Below are 20,267 nucleotides of genomic sequence, written 5' to 3'. Positions count from 1 at the left end.
TCATAGCGTGAAAACCGTGGGTTCGATCCGCGTGCCGCTCGAAGGCGATTACAGGGGAGATGCAGCCCTTTCCAAAGAGCCATGAACAGACTTTCTACACCCAATGAGACAAGAGATATTAAGCCGCAAATACGTCCGGCGCGCGTCTTTTCTCCGCCGCGCAACACATTTAAAAAAAATCGTAGCGTGAAAACCGTGGGTTCGATCCGCGTGCCGCTCGAAGACGATTACAGGGGAGATGCAGCCCTTTCCAAAGAGCCATGAACAGACTTTCTACTCCCAATGAGACAAGAGATATCAAGCCGCAAATACGTCCGGCGCGCGTCTATTCTCCGCCGCGCAACACATTTAAAAAAAATCGTAGCGTGAAAAACGTGGGTTCGATCCGCGTGCCGCTCGAAGGCGATTACAGGGGAGATGCATCCCTTTCAAAAGAGCCATGAACAGACTTTCTACTCCCAAGGAGACCAGAAATATTAACATATAAAGCGTTACGCTCCAGTCGGATGAACGAGAAACGCTTGTACAATTGCAACGAATTGGAGGAGAAAGTTTAAACAAACGCGCTGACTTTGAACGCTCACATCTAGGCCGGGCCAACTCCAAATGGCGTGCAACTCGGTGCGCATCACCTCCATGACTGTCCCTAACGAACGCCACCTGCCACGCTTTCGGCCCGTCCCTGGCGGCATTAAAAAATCGTAGCGTGATAACGATGGTTCCGATGCGCGTGCCGCTCGAAGGCGATTACAGGGGAGATACAGCCCTTTCCAAAGAGCCATGAACAGACTTTCTACTCCCAAGGAGACAAGAGATATTACGCGCATTTTCTCCGACGCGCACCACGTTTAAAAAATCGTAGCGTGAGAACGGTGGGTCCGATCCGCGTGCCGCTTAAAGCCGATTACAGGGGAGATGCATCCCTTTCCAAAGAGCCATGAACAGACTTTCTACTCCCAAGGAGACCAGAAATATTAACATATAAAGCGTTACGCTCCAGTCGGATGAACGAGAAACGCTTGTACAACTGCAACGAATTGGAGGAGAAAGTTTAAACAAACGCGCTGACTTTGAACGCTCACATCTAGGCCGGGCCAACTTCAAATGGCGTGCAACTCGGTGTGCATCACCTCCATGACTGTCCCTAACGAACGCCACCTGCCACGCTTTCGGCCTATCCCTGGCGGCATTAAAAAATCGTAGCGTGATAACGATGGTTCCGATGCGCGTGCCGCTCGAAGGCGATTACAGGGGAGATACAGCCCTTTCCAAAGAGCCATGAACAGACTTTCTACTCCCAAGGAGACAAGAGATATTAAGCCGAAATGACGTCCGACGCGCGCATTTCCTCCGCCGCGCACCACATTTAAAAAAATCATAGCGTGAAAACCGTGGGTTCGATCCGCGTGCCGCTCGAAGGCGATTACAGGGGAGATGCAGCCCTTTCCAAAGAGGCATGAACAGACTTCCTACTCCCAAGGAGCCCAAAGATATTAAGCCGCAAATACGTCCTACGCGCGTCTTTTCTACGCCGCGCACCACATTTAAAAAATCGTATCGGAAGAACGGTGGGTCCAATCCGCGTGCCGCTTAAAGGCGATTACAAGGGAGATGCAAACCTTTCCAAAGAGCCATGAAAAGACTTTCTACTCCCAAGGAGACAATAGATATTAAGCCGAAATGACGTCCGACGCGCGCATTTTCTCCGCCGCGCACCACATTTAAAAAAATCATAGCGTGAAAACCGTGGGTTCGATCCGCGTGCCGCTCGAAGGCGATTACAGCGGAGATGCAGCCCTTTCCAAAGAGCCATGAAAAGACTTTCTACTCCCAAGGAGACAAGAGATATTAAGCCGAAATGACGTCCGACGCGCGCATTTCCTCCGCCGCGCACCACATTTAAAAAAATCATAGCGTGAAAACCGTGGGTTCGATCCGCGTGCCGCTCGAAGGCGATTACAGGGGAGATGCAGCCCTTTCCAAAGAGCCATGAACAGACTTGCTACACCCAATGAGACAAGAGATATTAAGCCGCAAATACGTCCGGCGCGCGTCTTTTCTCCGCCGCGCAACACATTTAAAAAAAATCGTAGCGTGAAAACCGTGGGTTCGATCCGCGTGCCGCTCGAAGACGATTACAGGGGAGATGCATCCCTTTCCAAAGAGCCATGAACAGACTTTCTACTCCCAAGGAGACCAGAGATATTAACAGATAAAGCGTTACGCTCCAGTCGGATGAGCGAGAAACGCTTGTACAATTGCAACGAATTGGAGGAGAAAGTTTAAACAAACGCGCTGACTTTGAAGGCTCACATCTAGGCCGGGCCAGGTCCAAATGGCCTGCAACTCGGTCCGCATCACGTCCATGACTTTTCCTAACGAACGCCACCTGCCAAGCTTTCGGCCCGTCCCTGTCGGCATTAAAAAATCGTAGCGTGATAACGATGGTTCCGATCCGCGTGCCGCGCGAAGGCGATTACAGGGGAGATGCAGCCCTTTCCAAAGAACCATGAAAAGACTTTCTACTCCCAAGGAGACAAGAGATATTAAGCCGCAATGACGTCCGACGCGCGCATTTTCTCCGCCGCGCAGCACATTTAAAAAAATCATAGTGTGAAAACCGTGGGTTCGATCCACGTGCCGCTCGAAGGCGATTACAGGGGAGATGCAGCCCTTTCCAAAGAGCCATGAACAGACTTCCTACTCCCAAGGAGCCCAAAGATATTAAGCCGCAAATACGTCCTACGCGCGTCTTTTCCACGCCGCGCACCACATTTAAAAAATCGTATCGGAAGAACGGTGGGTCCAATCCGCGTGCCGCTTAAAGGCGATTACAAGGGAGATGCAAACCTTTCCAAAGAGCCATGAAAAGACTTTCTACTCCCAAGGAGACAATAGATATTAAGCCGAAATGACGTCCGACGCGCGCATTTTCTCCGACGCGCACCACATTTAAAAAAATCATAGCGTGAAAACCGTGGGTTCGATCCGCGTGCCGCTCGAAGGCGATTACAGCGGAGATGCAGCCCTTTCCAAAGAGCCATGAAAAGACTTTCTACTCCCAAGGAAACAAGAGATATTAAGCCGAAATGACGTCCGACGTGCGCATTTCCTCCGCCGCGCACCACATTTAAAAAAATCATAGCGTGAAAACCGTGGGTTCGATCCGCGTGCCGCTCGAAGGCGATTACAGGGGAGATGCAGCCCTTTCCAAAGAGCCATGAACAGACTTTCTACACCCAATGAGACAAGAGATATTAAGCCGCAAATACGTCCGGCGCGCGTCTTTTCTCCGCCGCGCAACACATTTAAAAAAAATCGTAGCGTGAAAAACGTGGGTTCGATCCGCGTGCCGCTCGAAGGCGATTACAGGGGAGATGCATCCCTTTCACAAGAGCCATGAACAGACTTTCTACTCCCAAGGAGACCAGAAATATTACCATATAAAGCGTTACGCTCCAGTCGGATGAACGAGAAACGCTTGTACAACTGCAACGAATTGGAGGAGAAAGTTTAAACAAACGCGCTGACTTTGAACGCTCACATCTAGGCCGGGCCAACTCCAAATGGCGTGCAACTCGGTGTGCATCACCTCCATGACTGTCCCTAACGAACGCCACCTGCCACGCTTTCGGCCTATCCCTGGCGGCATTAAAAAATCGTAGCGTGATAACGATGGTTCCGATGCGCGTGCCGCTCGAAGGCGATTACAGGGGAGATACAGCCCTTTCCAAAGAGCCATGAACAGACTTTCTACTCCCAAGGAGACAAGAGATATTACGCGCATTTTCTCCGACGCGCACCACGTTTAAAAAATCGTAGCGTGAGAACGGTGGGTCCGATCCGCGTGCCGCTTAAAGGCGATTACAGGGGAGATGCAACCCTTTCCAAAGAACCATGAAAAGACTTTCTACTCCCAAGGAGACAAGAGATATCAAGCCGCAATGACGTCCGACGCGCGCATTTTCTCCGCCGCGCAGCACATTTAAAAAAATCATAGCGTGAAAACCGTGGGTTCGATCCGCGTGCCGCTCGAAGGCGATTACAGGGGAGATGCATCCCTTTCCAAAGAGCCATGAACAGACTTTCTACTCCCAAGGAGACCAGAGATATTAACAGATAAAGCGTTACCCTCCAGTCGGATGAGCGAGAAACGCTTGTACAATTGCAACGAATTGGAGGAGAAAGTTTAAACAAACGCGCTGACTTTGAAGGCTCACATCTAGGCCGGGCCAGGTCCAAATGGCCTGCAACTCGGTCCGCATCACGTCCATGACTTTTCCTAACGAACGCCACCTGCCAAGCTTTCGGCCCGTCCCTGTCGGCATTAAAAAATCGTAGCGTGATAACGATGGTTCCGATCCGCGTGCCGCGCGAAGGCGATTACAGGGGAGATGCAGCCCTTTCCAAAGAACCATGAAAAGACTTTCTACTCCCAAGGAGACAAGAGATATTAAGCCGCAATGACGTCCGACGCGCGCATTTTCTCCGCCGCGCAACACATTTAAAAAAAATCGTAGCGTGAAAAACGTGGGTTCGATCCGCGTGCCGCTCGAAGGCGATTACACGGGAGATGCATCCCTTTCACAAGAGCCATGAACAGACTTTCTACTCCCAAGGAGACCAGAAATATTACCATATAAAGCGTTACGCTCCAGTCGGATGAACGAGAAACGCTTGTACAACTGCAACGAATTGGAGGAGAAAGTTTAAACAAACGCGCTGACTTTGAACGCTCACATCTAGGCCGGGCCAACTCCAAATGGCGTGCAACTCGGTGTGCATCACCTCCATGACTGTCCCTAACGAACGCCACCTGCCACGCTTTCGGCCTATCCCTGGCGGCATTAAAAAATCGTAGCGTGATAACGATGGTTCCGATGCGCGTGCCGCTCGAAGGCGATTACAGGGGAGATACAGCCCTTTCCAAAGAGCCATGAACAGACTTTCTACTCCCAAGGAGACAAGAGATATTACGCGCATTTTCTCCGACGCGCACCACGTTTAAAAAATCGTAGCGTGAGAACGGTGGGTCCGATCCGCGTGCCGCTTAAAGGCGATTACAGGGGAGATGCAACCCTTTCCAAAGAACCATGAAAAGACTTTCTACTCCCAAGGAGACAAGAGATATTAAGCCGCAATGACGTCCGACGCGCGCATTTTCTCCGCCGCGCAGCACATTTAAAAAAATCATAGCGTGAAAACCGTGGGTTCGATCCGCGTGCCGCTCGAAGGCGATTACAGGGGAGATGCATCCCTTTCCAAAGAGCCATGAACAGACTTTCTACTCCCAAGGAGACCAGAGATATTAACAGATAAAGCGTTACGCTCCAGTCGGATGAGCGAGAAACGCTTGTACAATTGCAACGAATTGGAGGAGAAAGTTTAAACAAACGCGCTGACTTTGAAGGCTCACATCTAGGCCGGGCCAGGTCCAAATGGCCTGCAACTCGGTCCGCATCACGTCCATGACTTTTCCTAACGAACGCCACCTGCCAAGCTTTCGGCCCGTCCCTGTCGGCATTAAAAAATCGTAGCGTGATAACGATGGTTCCGATCCGCGTGCCGCGCGAAGGCGATTACAGGGGAGATGCAGCCCTTTCCAAAGAACCATGAAAAGACTTTCTACTCCCAAGGAGACAAGAGATATTAAGCCGCAATGACGTCCGACGCGCGCATTTTCTCCGCCGCGCAGCACATTTAAAAAAATCATAGTGTGAAAACCGTGGGTTCGATCCACGTGCCGCTCGAAGGCGATTACAGGGGAGATGCAGCCCTTTCCAAAGAGCCATGAACAGACTTCCTACTCCCAAGGAGCCCAAAGATATTAAGCCGCAAATACGTCCTACGCGCGTCTTTTCCACGCCGCGCACCACATTTAAAAAATCGTATCGGAAGAACGGTGGGTCCAATCCGCGTGCCGCTTAAAGGCGATTACAAGGGAGATGCAAACCTTTCCAAAGAGCCATGAAAAGACTTTCTACTCCCAAGGAGACAATAGATATTAAGCCGAAATGACGTCCGACGCGCGCATTTTCTCCGACGCGCACCACATTTAAAAAAATCATAGCGTGAAAACCGTGGGTTCGATCCGCGTGCCGCTCGAAGGCGATTACAGCGGAGATGCAGCCCTTTCCAAAGAGCCATGAAAAGACTTTCTACTCCCAAGGAGACAAGAGATATTAAGCCGAAATGACGTCCGACGTGCGCATTTCCTCCGCCGCGCACCACATTTAAAAAAATCATAGCGTGAAAACCGTGGGTTCGATCCGCGTGCCGCTCGAAGGCGATTACAGGGGAGATGCAGCCCTTTCCAAAGAGCCATGAACAGACTTTCTACACCCAATGAGACAAGAGATATTAAGCCGCAAATACGTCCGGCGCGCGTCTTTTCTCCGCCGCGCAACACATTTAAAAAAAATCGTAGCGTGAAAAACGTGGGTTCGATCCGCGTGCCGCTCGAAGGCGATTACAGGGGAGATGCATCCCTTTCAAAAGAGCCATGAACAGACTTTCTACTCCCAAGGAGACCAGAAATATTAACATATAAAGCGTTACGCTCCAGTCGGATGAACGAGAAACGCTTGTACAACTGCAACGAATTGGAGGAGAAAGTTTAAACAAACGCGCTGACTTTGAACGCTCACATCTAGGCCGGGCCAACTCCAAATGGCGTGCAACTCGGTGTGCATCACCTCCATGACTGTCCCTAACGAACGCCACCTGCCACGCTTTCGGCCTATCCCTGGCGGCATTAAAAAATCGTAGCGTGATAACGATGGTTCCGATGCGCGTGCCGCTCGAAGGCGATTACAGGGGAGATACAGCCCTTTCCAAAGAGCCATGAACAGACTTTCTACTCCCAAGGAGACAAGAGATATTACGCGCATTTTCTCCGACGCGCACCACGTTTAAAAAATCGTAGCGTGAGAACGGTGGGTCCGATCCGCGTGCCGCTTAAAGGCGATTAGAGGGGAGATGCAACCCTTTCCAAAGAACCATGAAAAGACTTTCTACTCCCAAGGAGACAAGAGATATTAAGCCGCAATGACGTCCGACGCGCGCATTTTCTCCGACGCGCAGCACATTTAAAAAAATCATAGCGTGAAAACCGTGGGTTCGATCCGCGTGCCGCTCGAAGGCGATTACAGGGGAGATGCAGCCCTTTCCAAAGAGCCATGAACAGACTTTCTACTCCCAATGAGACAAGAGATATCAAGCCGCAAATACGTCCGGCGCGCGTCTATTCTCCGCCGCGCAACACATTTAAAAAAAATCGTAACGTGAAAACCGTGGGTTCGATCCGCGTGCCGCTTAAAGGCGATTACAGGGGAGATGCAGCCCTTTCCAAAGAGCCATGAAAAGACTTTCTACTCCCAAGGAGACAAGAGATATTAAGCCGAAATGACGTCCTACGCGCGTCTTTTCTCCGCCGCGCACCACATTTAAAAAAATCATAGCGTGAAAACCGTGGGTTCGATCCGCGTGCCGCTCGAAGGCGATTACAGCGGAGATGCAGCCCTTTCCAAAGAGCCATGAAAAGACTTTCTACTCCCAAGGAGACAAGAGATATTAAGCCGAAATGACGTCCGACGCGCGCATTTCCTCCGCCGCGCACCACATTTAAAAAAATCATAGCGTGAAAACCGTGGGTTCGATCCGCGTGCCGCTCGAAGGCGATTACAGGGGAGATGCAGCCCTTTCCAAAGAGCCATGAACAGACTTTCTACACCCAATGAGACAAGAGATATTAAGCCGCAAATACGTCCGGCGCGCGTCTTTTCTCCGCCGCGTAACACATTTAAAAAAAATCGTAGCGTGAAAACCGTGGGATCGATCCGCGTGCCGCTCGAAGACGATTACAGGGGAGATGCAGCCCTTTCCAAAGAGCCATGAACAGACTTTCTACTCCCAATGAGACAAGAGATATCAAGCCGCAAATACGTCCGGCGCGCGTCTATTCTCCGCCGCGCAACACATTTAAAAAAAATCGTAGCGTGAAAACTGTGGGTTCGATCCGCGTGCCGCTTAAAGGCGATTACAGGGGAGATGCATCCCTTTCCAAAGAGCCATGAACAGACTTTCTACTCCCAAGGAGACCAGAGATATTAACAGATAAAGCGTTACGCTCCAGTCGGATGAGCGAGAAACGCTTGTACAATTGCAACGAATTGGAGGAGAAAGTTTAAACAAACGCGCTGACTTTGAAGGCTCACATCTAGGCCGGGCCAGGTCCAAATGGCCTGCAACTCGGTCCGCATCACGTCCATGACTTTTCCTAACGAACGCCACCTGCCAAGCTTTCGGCCCGTCCCTGTCGGCATTAAAAAATCGTAGCGTGATAACGATGGTTCCGATCCGCGTACCGCGCGAAGGCGATTACAGGGGAGATGCAGCCCTTTCCAAAGAACCATGAAAAGACTTTCTACTCCCAAGGAGACAAGAGATATTAAGCCGCAATGAGGTCCGACGCGCGCATTTTCTCCGCCGCGCAGCACATTTAAAAAAATCATAGTGTGAAAACCGTGGGTTCGATCCACGTGCCGCTCGAAGGCGATTACAGGGGAGATGCAGCCCTTTCCAAAGAGCCATGAACAGACTTCCTACTCCCAAGGAGCCCAAAGATATTAAGCCGCAAATACGTCCTACGCGCGTCTTTTCCACGCCGCGCACCACATTTAAAAAATCGTATCGGAAGAACGGTGGGTCCAATCCGCGTGCCGCTTAAAGGCGATTACAAGGGAGATGCAAACCTTTCCAAAGAGCCATGAAAAGACTTTCTACTCCCAAGGAGACAATAGATATTAAGCCGAAATGACGTCCGACGCGCGCATTTTCTCCGACGCGCACCACATTTAAAAAAATCATAGCGTGAAAACCGTGGGTTCGATCCGCGTGCCGCTCGAAGGCGATTACAGCGGAGATGCAGCCCTTTCCAAAGAGCCATGAAAAGACTTTCTACTCCCAAGGAGACAAGAGATATTAAGCCGAAATGACGTCCGACGTGCGCATTTCCTCCGCCGCGCACCACATTTAAAAAAATCATAGCGTGAAAACCGTGGGTTCGATCCGCGTGCCGCTCGAAGGCGATTACAGGGGAGATGCAGCCCTTTCCAAAGAGCCATGAACAGACTTTCTACACCCAATGAGACAAGAGATATTAAGCCGCAAATACGTCCGGCGCGCGTCTTTTCTCCGCCGCGCAACACATTTAAAAAAAATCGTAGCGTGAAAAACGTGGGTTCGATCCGCGTGCCGCTCGAAGGCGATTACAGGGGAGATGCATCCCTTTCAAAAGAGCCATGAACAGACTTTCTACTCCCAAGGAGACCAGAAATATTACCATATAAAGCGTTACGCTCCAGTCGGATGAACGAGAAACGCTTGTACAACTGCAACGAATTGGAGGAGAAAGTTTAAACAAACGCGCTGACTTTGAACGCTCACATCTAGGCCGGGCCAACTCCAAATGGCGTGCAACTCGGTGTGCATCACCTCCATGACTGTCCCTAACGAACGCCACCTGCCACGCTTTCGGCCTATCCCTGGCGGCATTAAAAAATCGTAGCGTGATAACGATGGTTCCGATGCGCGTGCCGCTCGAAGGCGATTACAGGGGAGATACAGCCCTTTCCAAAGAGCCATGAACAGACTTTCTACTCCCAAGGAGACAAGAGATATTACGCGCATATTCTCCGACGCGCACCACGTTTAAAAAATCGTAGCGTGAGAACGGTGGATCCGATCCGGGTGCCGCTTAAAGGCGATTACAGGGGAGATGCAGCCCTTTCCAAAGAGCCATGAACAGACTTCCTACTCCCAAGGAGACAAGAGATATTAAGCCGCAAATACGTCCGGCGCGCGTCTTTTCTCCGCCGCGCAACACATTTAAAAAAAATCGTAGCGTGAAAAACGTGGGTTCGATCCGCGTGCCGCTCGAAGGCGATTACAGGGGAGATGCATCCCTTTCAAAAGAGCCATGAACAGACTTTCTACTCCCAAGGAGACCAGAAATATTAACATATAAAGCGTTACGCTCCAGTCGGATGAACGAGAAACGCTTGTACAATTGCAACGAATTGGAGGAGAAAGTTTAAACAAACGCGCTGACTTTGAACGCTCACATCTAGGCCGGGCCAACTCCAAATGGCGTGCAACTCGGTGTGCATCACCTCCATGACTGTCCCTAACCAACGCCACCTGCCACGCTTTCGGCCTATCCCTGGCGGCATTAAAAAATCGTAGCGTGATAACGATGGTTCCGATGCGCGTGCCGCTCGAAGGCGATTACAGGGGAGATACAGCCCTTTCCAAAGAGCCATGAAAAGACTTTCTACTCCCAAGGAGACAAGAGATATTAAGCCGCAATGACGTCCGACGCGCGCATTTTCTCCGCCGCGCAGCACATTTAAAAAAATCATAGCGTGAAAACCGTGGGTTCGATCCGCGTGCCGCTCGAAGGCGATTACAGGGGAGATGGAGCCCTTTCCAAAGAGGCATGAACAGACTTCCTACTCCCAAGGAGCCCAAAGATATTAAGCCGCAAATACGTCCTACGCGCGTCTTTTCTACGCCGCGCACCACATTTAAAAAATCGTAGCGTAAGAACGGTGGGTCCGATCCGCGTGCCGCTTAAAGGCGATTACAGGGGAGATGCAAACCTTTCCAAAGAGCCATGAAAAGACTTTCTATTCCCAAGGAGACAAGAGATATTAAGCCGAAATGACGTCCTACGCGCGTCTTTTCTACGCCGCGCACCACATTTAAAAAAAATTGTAGCGTGAAAAACGTGGGTTCGATCCGCGTGCCGCTCGAAGGCGATTACAGGGGAGATACAGCCCTTTCCAAAGAGCCATGAACAGACTTTCTACTCCCAAGGAGACAAGAGATATTACGCGCATTTTCTCCGACGCGCACCACGTTTAAAAAATCGTAGCGTGAGAACGGTGGGTCCGATCCGCGTGCCGCTTAAAGGCGATTACAGGGGAGATGCATCCCTTTCCAAAGAGCCATGAACAAACTTTCTACTCCCAAGGAGACCAGAGATATTAACAGATAAAGCGTTACGCTCCAGTCGGATGAGCGAGAAACGCTTGTACAATTGCAACGAATTGGAGGAGAAAGTTTAAACAAACGCGCTGACTTTGAAGGCTCACATCTAGGCCGGGCCAGCTCCAAATGGCCTGCAACTCGGTCCGCATCACGTCCATGACTTTTCCTAACGAACGCCACCTGCCAAGCTTTCGGCCCGTCCCTGTCGGCATTAAAAAATCGTAGCGTGATAACGATGGTTCCGATCCGCGTGCCGCGCGAAGGCGATTACAGGGGAGATGCAGCCCTTTCCAAAGAACCATGAAAAGACTTTCTACTCCCAAGGAGACAAGAGATATTAAGCCGCAATGACGTCCGACGCGCGCATTTTCTCCGCCGCGCAGCACATTTAAAAAAATCATAGCGTGAAAACCGTGGGTTCGATCCGCGTGCCGCTCGAAGGCGATTACAGGGGAGATGGAGCCCTTTCCAAAGAGGCATGAACAGACTTCCTACTACCAAGGAGCCCAAAGATATTAAGCCGCAAATACGTCCTACGCGCGTCTTTTCTACGCCGCGCACCACATTTAAAAAATCGTAGCGTAAGAACGGTGGGTCCGATCCGCGTGCCGCTTAAAGGCGATTACAGGGAAGATGCAAACCTTTCCAAAGAGCCATGAACAGACTTTCTACTCCCAATGAGACAAGAGATATTAAGCCGCAAATACGTCCAGCGCGCGTCTTTTCTCCGCCGCGCAACACATTTAAAAAAAATCGTAGCGTGAAAAACGTGGGTTCGATCCGCGTGCCGCTCGAAGGCGATTACAGGGGAGATGCATCCCTTTCAAAAGAGCCATGAACAGACTTCCTACTCCCAAGGAGCCCAAAGATATTAAGCCGCAAATACGTCCTACGCAAGTCTTTTCTACGCCGCGCACCACATTTAAAAAATCGTATCGGAAGAACGGTGGGTCCAATCCGCGTGCCGCTTAAAGGCGATTACAAGGGAGATGCAAACCTTTCCAAAGAGCCATGAAAAGACTTTCTACTCCCAAGGAGACAATAGATATTAAGCCGAAATGACGTCCGACGCGCGCATTTTCTCCGACGCGCACCACATTTAAAAAAATCATAGCGTGAAAACCGTGGGTTCGATCCGCGTGCCGCTCGAAGGCGATTACAGCGGAGATGCAGCCCTTTCCAAAGAGCCATGAAAAGACTTTCTACTCCCAAGGAGACAAGAGATATTAAGCCGAAATGACGTCCGACGTGCGCATTTCCTCCGCCGCGCACCACATTTAAAAAAATCATAGCGTGAAAACCGTGGGTTCGATCCGCGTGCCGCTCGAAGGCGATTACAGGGGAGATGCAGCCCTTTCCAAAGAGCCATGAACAGACTTTCTACTCCCAAGGAGACAAGAGATATTACGAGCATTTTCTCCGACGCGCACCACGTTTAAAAAATCGTAGCGTGAGAACGGTGGATCCGATCCGGGTGCCGCTTAAAGGCGATTACAGGGGAGATGCAGCCCTTCCTAAGAGCCATGAACAGACTTTCTACTCCCAATGAGACAAGAGATATTAAGCCGCAATGACGTCCGACGCGCGCATTTTCTCCGCCGCGCAACACATTTAAAAAAAATCGTAGCGTGAAAAACGTGGGTTCGATCCGCGTGCCGCTCGAAGGCGATTACAGGGGAGATGCATCCCTTTCAAAAGAGCCATGAACAGACTTTCTACTCCCAAGGAGACCAGAGATATTAACAGATAAAGCGTTACGCTCCAGTCGGATGAGCGAGAAACGCTTGTACAATTGCAACGAATTGGAGGAGAAAGTTTAAACAAACGCGCTGACTTTGAACGCTCACATCTAGGCCGGGCCAACTCCAAATGGCGTGCAACTCGGTGTGCATCACCTCCATGACTGTCCCTAACCAACGCCACCTGCCACGCTTTCGGCCTATCCCTGGCGGCATTAAAAAATCGTAGCGTGATAACGATGGTTCCGATGCACGTGCCGCTCGAAGGCGATTACAGGGGAGATACAGCCCTTTCCAAAGAGCCATGAACAGACTTTCTACTCCCAAGGAGACAAGAGATATTACGCGCATTTTCTCCGACGCGCACCACGTTTAAAAAATCGTAGCGTGAGAACGGTGGGTCCGATCCGCGTGCCGCTTAAAAGCGATTACAGGGGAGATGCATCCCTTTCCAAAGAGCCATGAACAGACTTTCTACTCCCAAGGAGCCCAAAGATATTAAGCCGCAATGACGTCCGACGCGCGCATTTTCTCCGCCGCGCACCACATTTAAAAAAATCATAGCGTGAAAACCGTGGGTTCGATCCGCGTGCCGCTCGAAGGCGATTACAGGGGAGATGCAGCCCTTTCCAAAGAGCCATGAACAGACTTCCTACTCCCAAGGAGACAAGAGATATTAAGCCGCAATGACGTCCGACGCGCGCATTTTCTCCGCCGCGCACCACATTTAAAAATTCTTAGCGTGAGAACGGTGGGTCCGATCCGCGTGCCGCTTAAAGGCGATTACAGGGGAGATGCAGCCCTTTCCAAAGAGCCATGAAAAGACTTTCTACTCCCAAGGAGACAAGAGATATTAAGCCGAAATGACGTCCGACGCGCGCATTTCCTCCGCCGCGCACCACATTTAAAAAAATCATAGCGTGAAAACCGTGGGTTCGATCCGCGTGCCGCTCGAAGGCGATTACAGGGGAGATGCAGCCCTTTCCAAAGAGGCATGAACAGACTTCCTACTCCCAAGGAGCCCAAAGATATTAAGCCGCAAATACGTCCTACGCGCGTCTTTTCTACGCCGCGCACCACATTTAAAAAATCGTATCGTAAGAACGGTGGGTCCAATCCGCGTGCCGCTTAAAGGCGATTACAAGGGAGATGCAAACCTTTCCAAAGAGCCATGAACAGACTTTCTACTCCCAAGGAGACAAGAGATATTAAGCCGCAATGACGTCCGACGCGCGCATTTTCTCCGACGCGCACCACGTTTAAAAAATCGTAGCGTGAGAACGGTGGGTCCGATCCGCGTGCCGCTTAAAGGCGATTACAGGGGAGATGCATTCCTTTCCAAAGACCATGAACAGACTTTCTACTCGCAAGGAGACCAGAGATATTAACAGATAAAGCGTTACGCTCCAGTCGGATGAGCGAGAAACGCTTGTACAATTGCAACGAATTGGAGGAGAAAGTTTAAACAAACGCGCTGACTTTGAACGCTCACATCTAGGCCGGGCCAGGTCCAAATGGCCTGCAACTCGGTGCACATCACCTCCATGACGGTCCCTAACGAACGCCACATGCCACGCTTTCGGCCCGTCCCTGGCGGCATTAAAAAATCGTAGCGTGATAACGATGGTTCCGATGTGCGTGCCGCGCGAAGGCGATTACAGGGGAGATGCAGCCCTTTCCAAAGAGCCATGAACAGACTTTCTACTCCCAAGGAGCCCAAAAATATTAAGCCGCAAATACGTCCTACGCGCGTCTTTTCTACGCCGCGCACCACATTTAAAAAATCGTAGCGTAAGAACGGTGGGTCCGATCCGCATGCCGCTTAAAGGCGATTACAGGGGAGATGCAACCCTTTCCAAAGAGCCATGAAAAGACTTTCTACTCCCAATGAGACAAGAGATATTAAGCCGCAATGACGTCCGACGCGCGCATTTTCTCCGCCGCGCAACACATTTAAAAAAATCATAGCGTGAAAACCGTGGGTTCGATCCGCGTGCCGCTCGAAGGCGATTACAGGGGAGATGCAGCCCTTTCCAAAGAGCCATGAACAGACTTCCTACTCCCAAGGAGACAAGAGATATTAAGCCGCAATGACGTCCGACGCGCGCATTTTCTCCGCCGCGCACCACATTTAAAAAATCGTAGCGTGAGAACGGTGGGTCCGATCCGCATGCCGCTTAAAGGCGATTACAGGGGAGATGCAGCCCTTTCCAAAGAGCCATGAAAAGACTTTCTACTCCCAAGGAGACAAGAGATATTAAGCCGAAATGACGTCCGACGCGCGCATTTTCTCCGCCGCGCAGCACATTTAAAAAAATCATAGCGTGAAAACCGTGGGTTCGATCCGCGTGCCGCTTAAAGGCGATTACAGGGGAGATGCAGCCCTTTCCAAAGAGCCATGAACAGACTTTCTACTCCCAAGGAGACCAGAGATATTAACAGATAAAGCGTTACGCTCCAGTCGGATGAGCGAGAAACGCTTGTACAATTGCAACGAATTGGAGGAGAAAGTTTAAACAAACGCGCTGACTTTGAACGCTCACATCTAGGCCGGGCCAGGTCCAAATGGCCTGCAACTCGGTGCACATCACCTCCATGACGGTCCCTAACGAACGCCACATGCCACGCTTTCGGCCCGTCCCTGGCGGCATTAAAAAATCGTAGCGTGATAACGATGGTTCCGATGTGCGTGCCGCGCGAAGGCGATTACAGGGGAGATGCAGCCCTTTCCAAAGAGCCATGAACAGACTTTCTACTCCCAAGGAGCCCAAAAATATTAAGCCGCAAATACGTCCTACGCGCGTCTTTTCTACGCCGCGCACCACATTTAAAAAATCGTAGCGTAAGAACGGTGGGTCCGATCCGCATGCCGCTTAAAGGCGATTACAGGGGAGATGCAACCCTTTCCAAAGAGCCATGAAAAGACTTTCTACTCCCAAGGAGACAAGAGATATTAAGCCGCAATGACGTCCGACGCGCGCATTTTCTCCGCCGCGCAACACATTTAAAAAAATCATAGCGTGAAAACCGTGGGTTCGATCCGCGTGCCGCTCGAAGGCGATTACAGGGGAGATGCAGCCCTTTCCAAAGAGCCATGAACAGACTTCCTACTCCCAAGGAGACAAGAGATATTAAGCCGCAATGACGTCCGACGCGCGCATTTTCTCCGCCGCGCACCACATTTAAAAAATCTTAGCGTGAGAACGGTGGGTCCGATCCGCATGCCGCTTAAAGGCGATTACAGGGGAGATGCAGCCCTTTCCAAAGAGCCATGAAAAGACTTTCTACTCCCAAGGAGACAAGAGATATTAAGCCGAAATGACGTCCGACGCGCGCATTTTCTCCGCCGCGCAGCACATTTAAAAAAATCATAGCGTGAAAACCGTGGGTTCGATCCGCGTGCCGCTTAAAGGCGATTACAGGGGAGATGCAGCCCTTTCCAAAGAGCCATGAACAGACTTTCTACTCCCAAGGAGACCAGAGATATTAACAGATAAAGCGTTACGCTCCAGTCGGATGAGCGAGAAACGCTTGTACAATTGCAACGAATTGGAGGAGAAAGTTTAAACAAACGCGCTGATTTGAACGCTCACATCTAGGCCGGGCCAGGACCAAATGGCCTGCAGCTCGTTGCGCATCACCTCCATGACGGTCCCTAACGAACGCCACCTGCCACGCTTTCGGCCCGTCCCTGGCGGCATTAAAAAATCGTAGCGTGATAACGATGGTTCCGATCCGCGTGCCGCTCGAAGGCGATAACAGTGGAGATGCAGCCCTTTCCAAAGAGCCATGAAGAGACTTTCTACTCCCAAGGAGCCCAAAGATATTAAGCCGCAAATAAGTCCTACGCGAGTCTTTTCTACGCCGCGCACCACATTTAAAAAATCGTATCGTAAGAACGGTGGGTCCGATCCGCGTGCCGCTTAAAGGCGATTACAGGGGAGATGCAGCCCTTTCCAAAGAGCCATGAACAGACTTTCTACTCCCAAGGAGACAAGAGATATTAAGCCACAATGACGTCCGACGCGCGCATTTTCTCCGACACGCACAACGTTTAAAAAATCGTAGCGTGAGAACGGTGGGTCCGATCCGCGTGCCGCTTAAAAGCGATTACAGGGGAGATGCATCCCTTTCCAAAGAGCCATGAAAAGACTTTCTACTCCCAAGGAGACAAGAGATATTAAGCCGCAATGACGTCCGACGCGCGCATTTTCTCCGCCGCGCAGCACATTTAAAAAAATCATAGTGTGAAAACCGTGGGTTCGATCCACGTGCCGCTCGAAGGCGATTACAGGGGAGATGCAGCCCTTTCCAAAGAGCCATGAACAGACTTCCTACTCCCAAGGAGCCCAAAGATATTAAGCCGCAAATACGTCCTACGCGCGACTTTTCCACGCCGCGCACCACATTTAAAAAATCGTATCGGAAGAACGGTGGGTCCAATCCGCGTGCCGCTTAAAGGCGATTACAAGGGAGATGCAAACCTTTCCAAAGAGCCATGAAAAGACTTTCTACTCCCAAGGAGACAATAGATATTAAGCCGAAATGACGTCCGACGCGCGCATTTTCTCCGACGCGCACCACATTTAAAAAAATCATAGCGTGAAAACCGTGGGTCCGATCCGCGTGCCGCTTAAAGGCGATTACAGGGGAGATGCATTCCTTTCCAAAGAGCCATGAACAGACTTTCTACTCCCAATGAGACAAGAGATATCAAGCCGCAAATACGTCCGGCGCGCGTCTATTCTCCGCCGCGCAACACATTTAAAAAAAATCGTAACGTGAAAACCGTGGGTTCGATCCGCGTGCCGCTTAAAGGCGATTACAGGGGAGATGCAGCCCTTTCCAAAGAGCCATGAAAAGACTTTCTACTCCCAAGGAGACAAGAGATATTAAGCCGAAATGACGTCCTACGCGCGTCTTTTCTACGCCGCGCACCACAATTAAAAAATCGTACCGGAAGAACGGTGGGTCCAATCCGCGTGCCGCTTAAAGGCGATTACAAGGGAGATGCAAACCTTTCCAAAGAGCCATGAACAGACTTTCTACACCCAATGAGACAAGAGATATTAAGCCGCAAATACGTCCGACGCGCGCATTTTCACCGACGCGCAACACATTTAAAAAAATCATAGCGTGAAAACCGTGGGTTCGATCCGCGTGCCGCTCGAAGGCGATTACAGGGGAGATGCAGCCCTTTCCAAAGAGCCATGAACAGACTTTCTACTCCCAATGAGACAAGAGATATCAAGCCGCAAATACGTCCGGCGCGCGTCTATTCTCCGCCGCGCAACACATTTAAAAAAAATCGTAACGTGAAAACCGTGGGTTCGATCCGCGTGCCGCTTAAAGGCTATTACAGGGGAGATGCAGCCCTTTCCAAAGAGCCATGAAAAGACTTTCTACTCCCAAGGAGACAAGAGATATTAAGCCGAAATGACGTCCGACGCGCGCATTTCCTCCGCCGCGCACCACATTTAAAAAAATCATAGCGTGAAAACCGTGGGTTCGATCCGCGTGCCGCTCGAAGGCGATTACAGGGGAGATGCAGACCTTTCCAAAGAGGCATGAACAGACTTCCTACTCCCAAGGAGCCCAAAGATATTAAGCCGCAAATACGTCCTACGCGCGTCTTTTCTCCGCCGCGCACCACATTTAAAAAAATCATAGCGTGAAAACCGTGGGTTCGATCCGCGTGCCGCTCGAAGGCGATTACAGCGGAGATGCAGCCCTTTCCAAAGAGCCATGAAAAGACTTTCTACTCCCAAGGAGACAAGAGATATTAAGCCGAAATGACGTCCGACGCGCGCATTTCCTCCGCCGCGCACCACATTTAAAAAAATCATAGCGTGAAAACCGTGGGTTCGATCCGCGTGCCGCTCGAAGGCGATTACAGGGGAGATGCAGCCCTTTCCAAAGAGCCATGAACAGACTTTCTACACCCAATGAGACAAGAGATATTAAGCCGCAAATACGTCCGGCGCGCGTCTTTTCTCCGCCGCGCAACACATTTAAAAAAAATCGTAGCGTGAAAACCGTGGGTTCGATCCGCGTGCCGCTCGAAGACGATTACAGGGGAGATGCAGCCCTTTCCAAAGAGCCATGAACAGACTTTCTACTCCCAATGAGACAAGAGATATCAAGCCGCAAATACGTCCGGCGCGCGTCTATTCTCCGCCGCGCAACACATTTAAAAAAAATCGTAGCGTGAAAACTGTGGGTTCGATCCGCGTGCCGCTTAAAGGCGATTACAGGGGAGATGCATCCCTTTCCAAAGAGCCATGAACAGACTTTCTACTCCCAAGGAGACCAGAGATATTAACAGATAAAGCGTTACGCTCCAGTCGGATGAGCGAGAAACGCTTGTACAATTGCAACGAATTGGAGGAGAAAGTTTAAACAAACGCGCTGACTTTGAAGGCTCACATCTAGGCCGGGCCAGGTCCAAATGGCCTGCAACTCGGTCCGCATCACGTCCATGACTTTTCCTAACGAACGCCACCTGCCAAGCTTTCGGCCCGTCCCTGTCGGCATTAAAAAATCGTAGCGTGATAACGATGGTTCCGATCCGCGTGCCGCGCGAAGGCGATTACAGGGGAGATGCAGCCCTTTCCAAAGAACCATGAAAAGACTTTCTACTCCCAAGGACACAAGAGATATTAAGCCGCAATGAGGTCCGACGCGCGCATTTTCTCCGCCGCGCAGCACATTTAAAAAAATCATAGTGTGAAAACCGTGGGTTCGATCCACGTGCCGCTCGAAGGCGATTACAGGGGAGATGCAGCCCTTTCCAAAGAGCCATGAACAGACTTCCTACTCCCAAGGAGCCCAAAGATATTAAGCCGCAAATACGTCCTACGCGCGTCTTTTCCACGCCGCGCACCACATTTAAAAAATCGTATCGGAAGAACGGTGGGTCCAATCCGCGTGCCGCTTACAGGCGATTACAAGGGAGATGCAAACCTTTCCAAAGAGCCATGAAAAGACTTTCTACTCCCAAGGAGACAAGAGATATTAAGCCGAAATGACGTCCGACGTGCGCATTTCCTCCGCCGCGCACCACATTTAAAAAAATCATAGCGTGAACACCGTGGGTTCGATCCGCGTGCCGCTCGAAGGCGATTACAGGGGAGATGCAGCCCTTTCCAAAGAGCCATGAACAGACTTTCTACTCCCAAGGAGACCAGAAATATTACCATATAAAGCGTTACGCTCCAGTCGGATGAACGAGAAACGCTTGTACAACTGCAACGAATTGGAGGAGAAAGTTTAAACAAACGCGCTGACTTTGAACGCTCACATCTAGGCCGGGCCAACTCCAAATGGCGTGCAACTCGGTGTGCATCACCTCCATGACTGTCCCTAACGAACGCCACCTGCCACGCTTTCGGCCTATCCCTGGCGGCATTAAAAAATCGTAGCGTGATAACGATGGTTCCGATGCGCGTGCCGCTCGAAGGCGATTACAGGGGAGAT

This window comes from Electrophorus electricus, chromosome 9, assembly GCF_041902795.1.
Source record: "Electrophorus electricus isolate QZ-2024a chromosome 9, ASM4190279v1, whole genome shotgun sequence".
In the NCBI taxonomy this organism is placed as follows: domain Eukaryota; kingdom Metazoa; phylum Chordata; class Actinopteri; order Gymnotiformes; family Gymnotidae; genus Electrophorus; species Electrophorus electricus.
Note: the sequence above shows the minus strand (reverse complement) of the source record.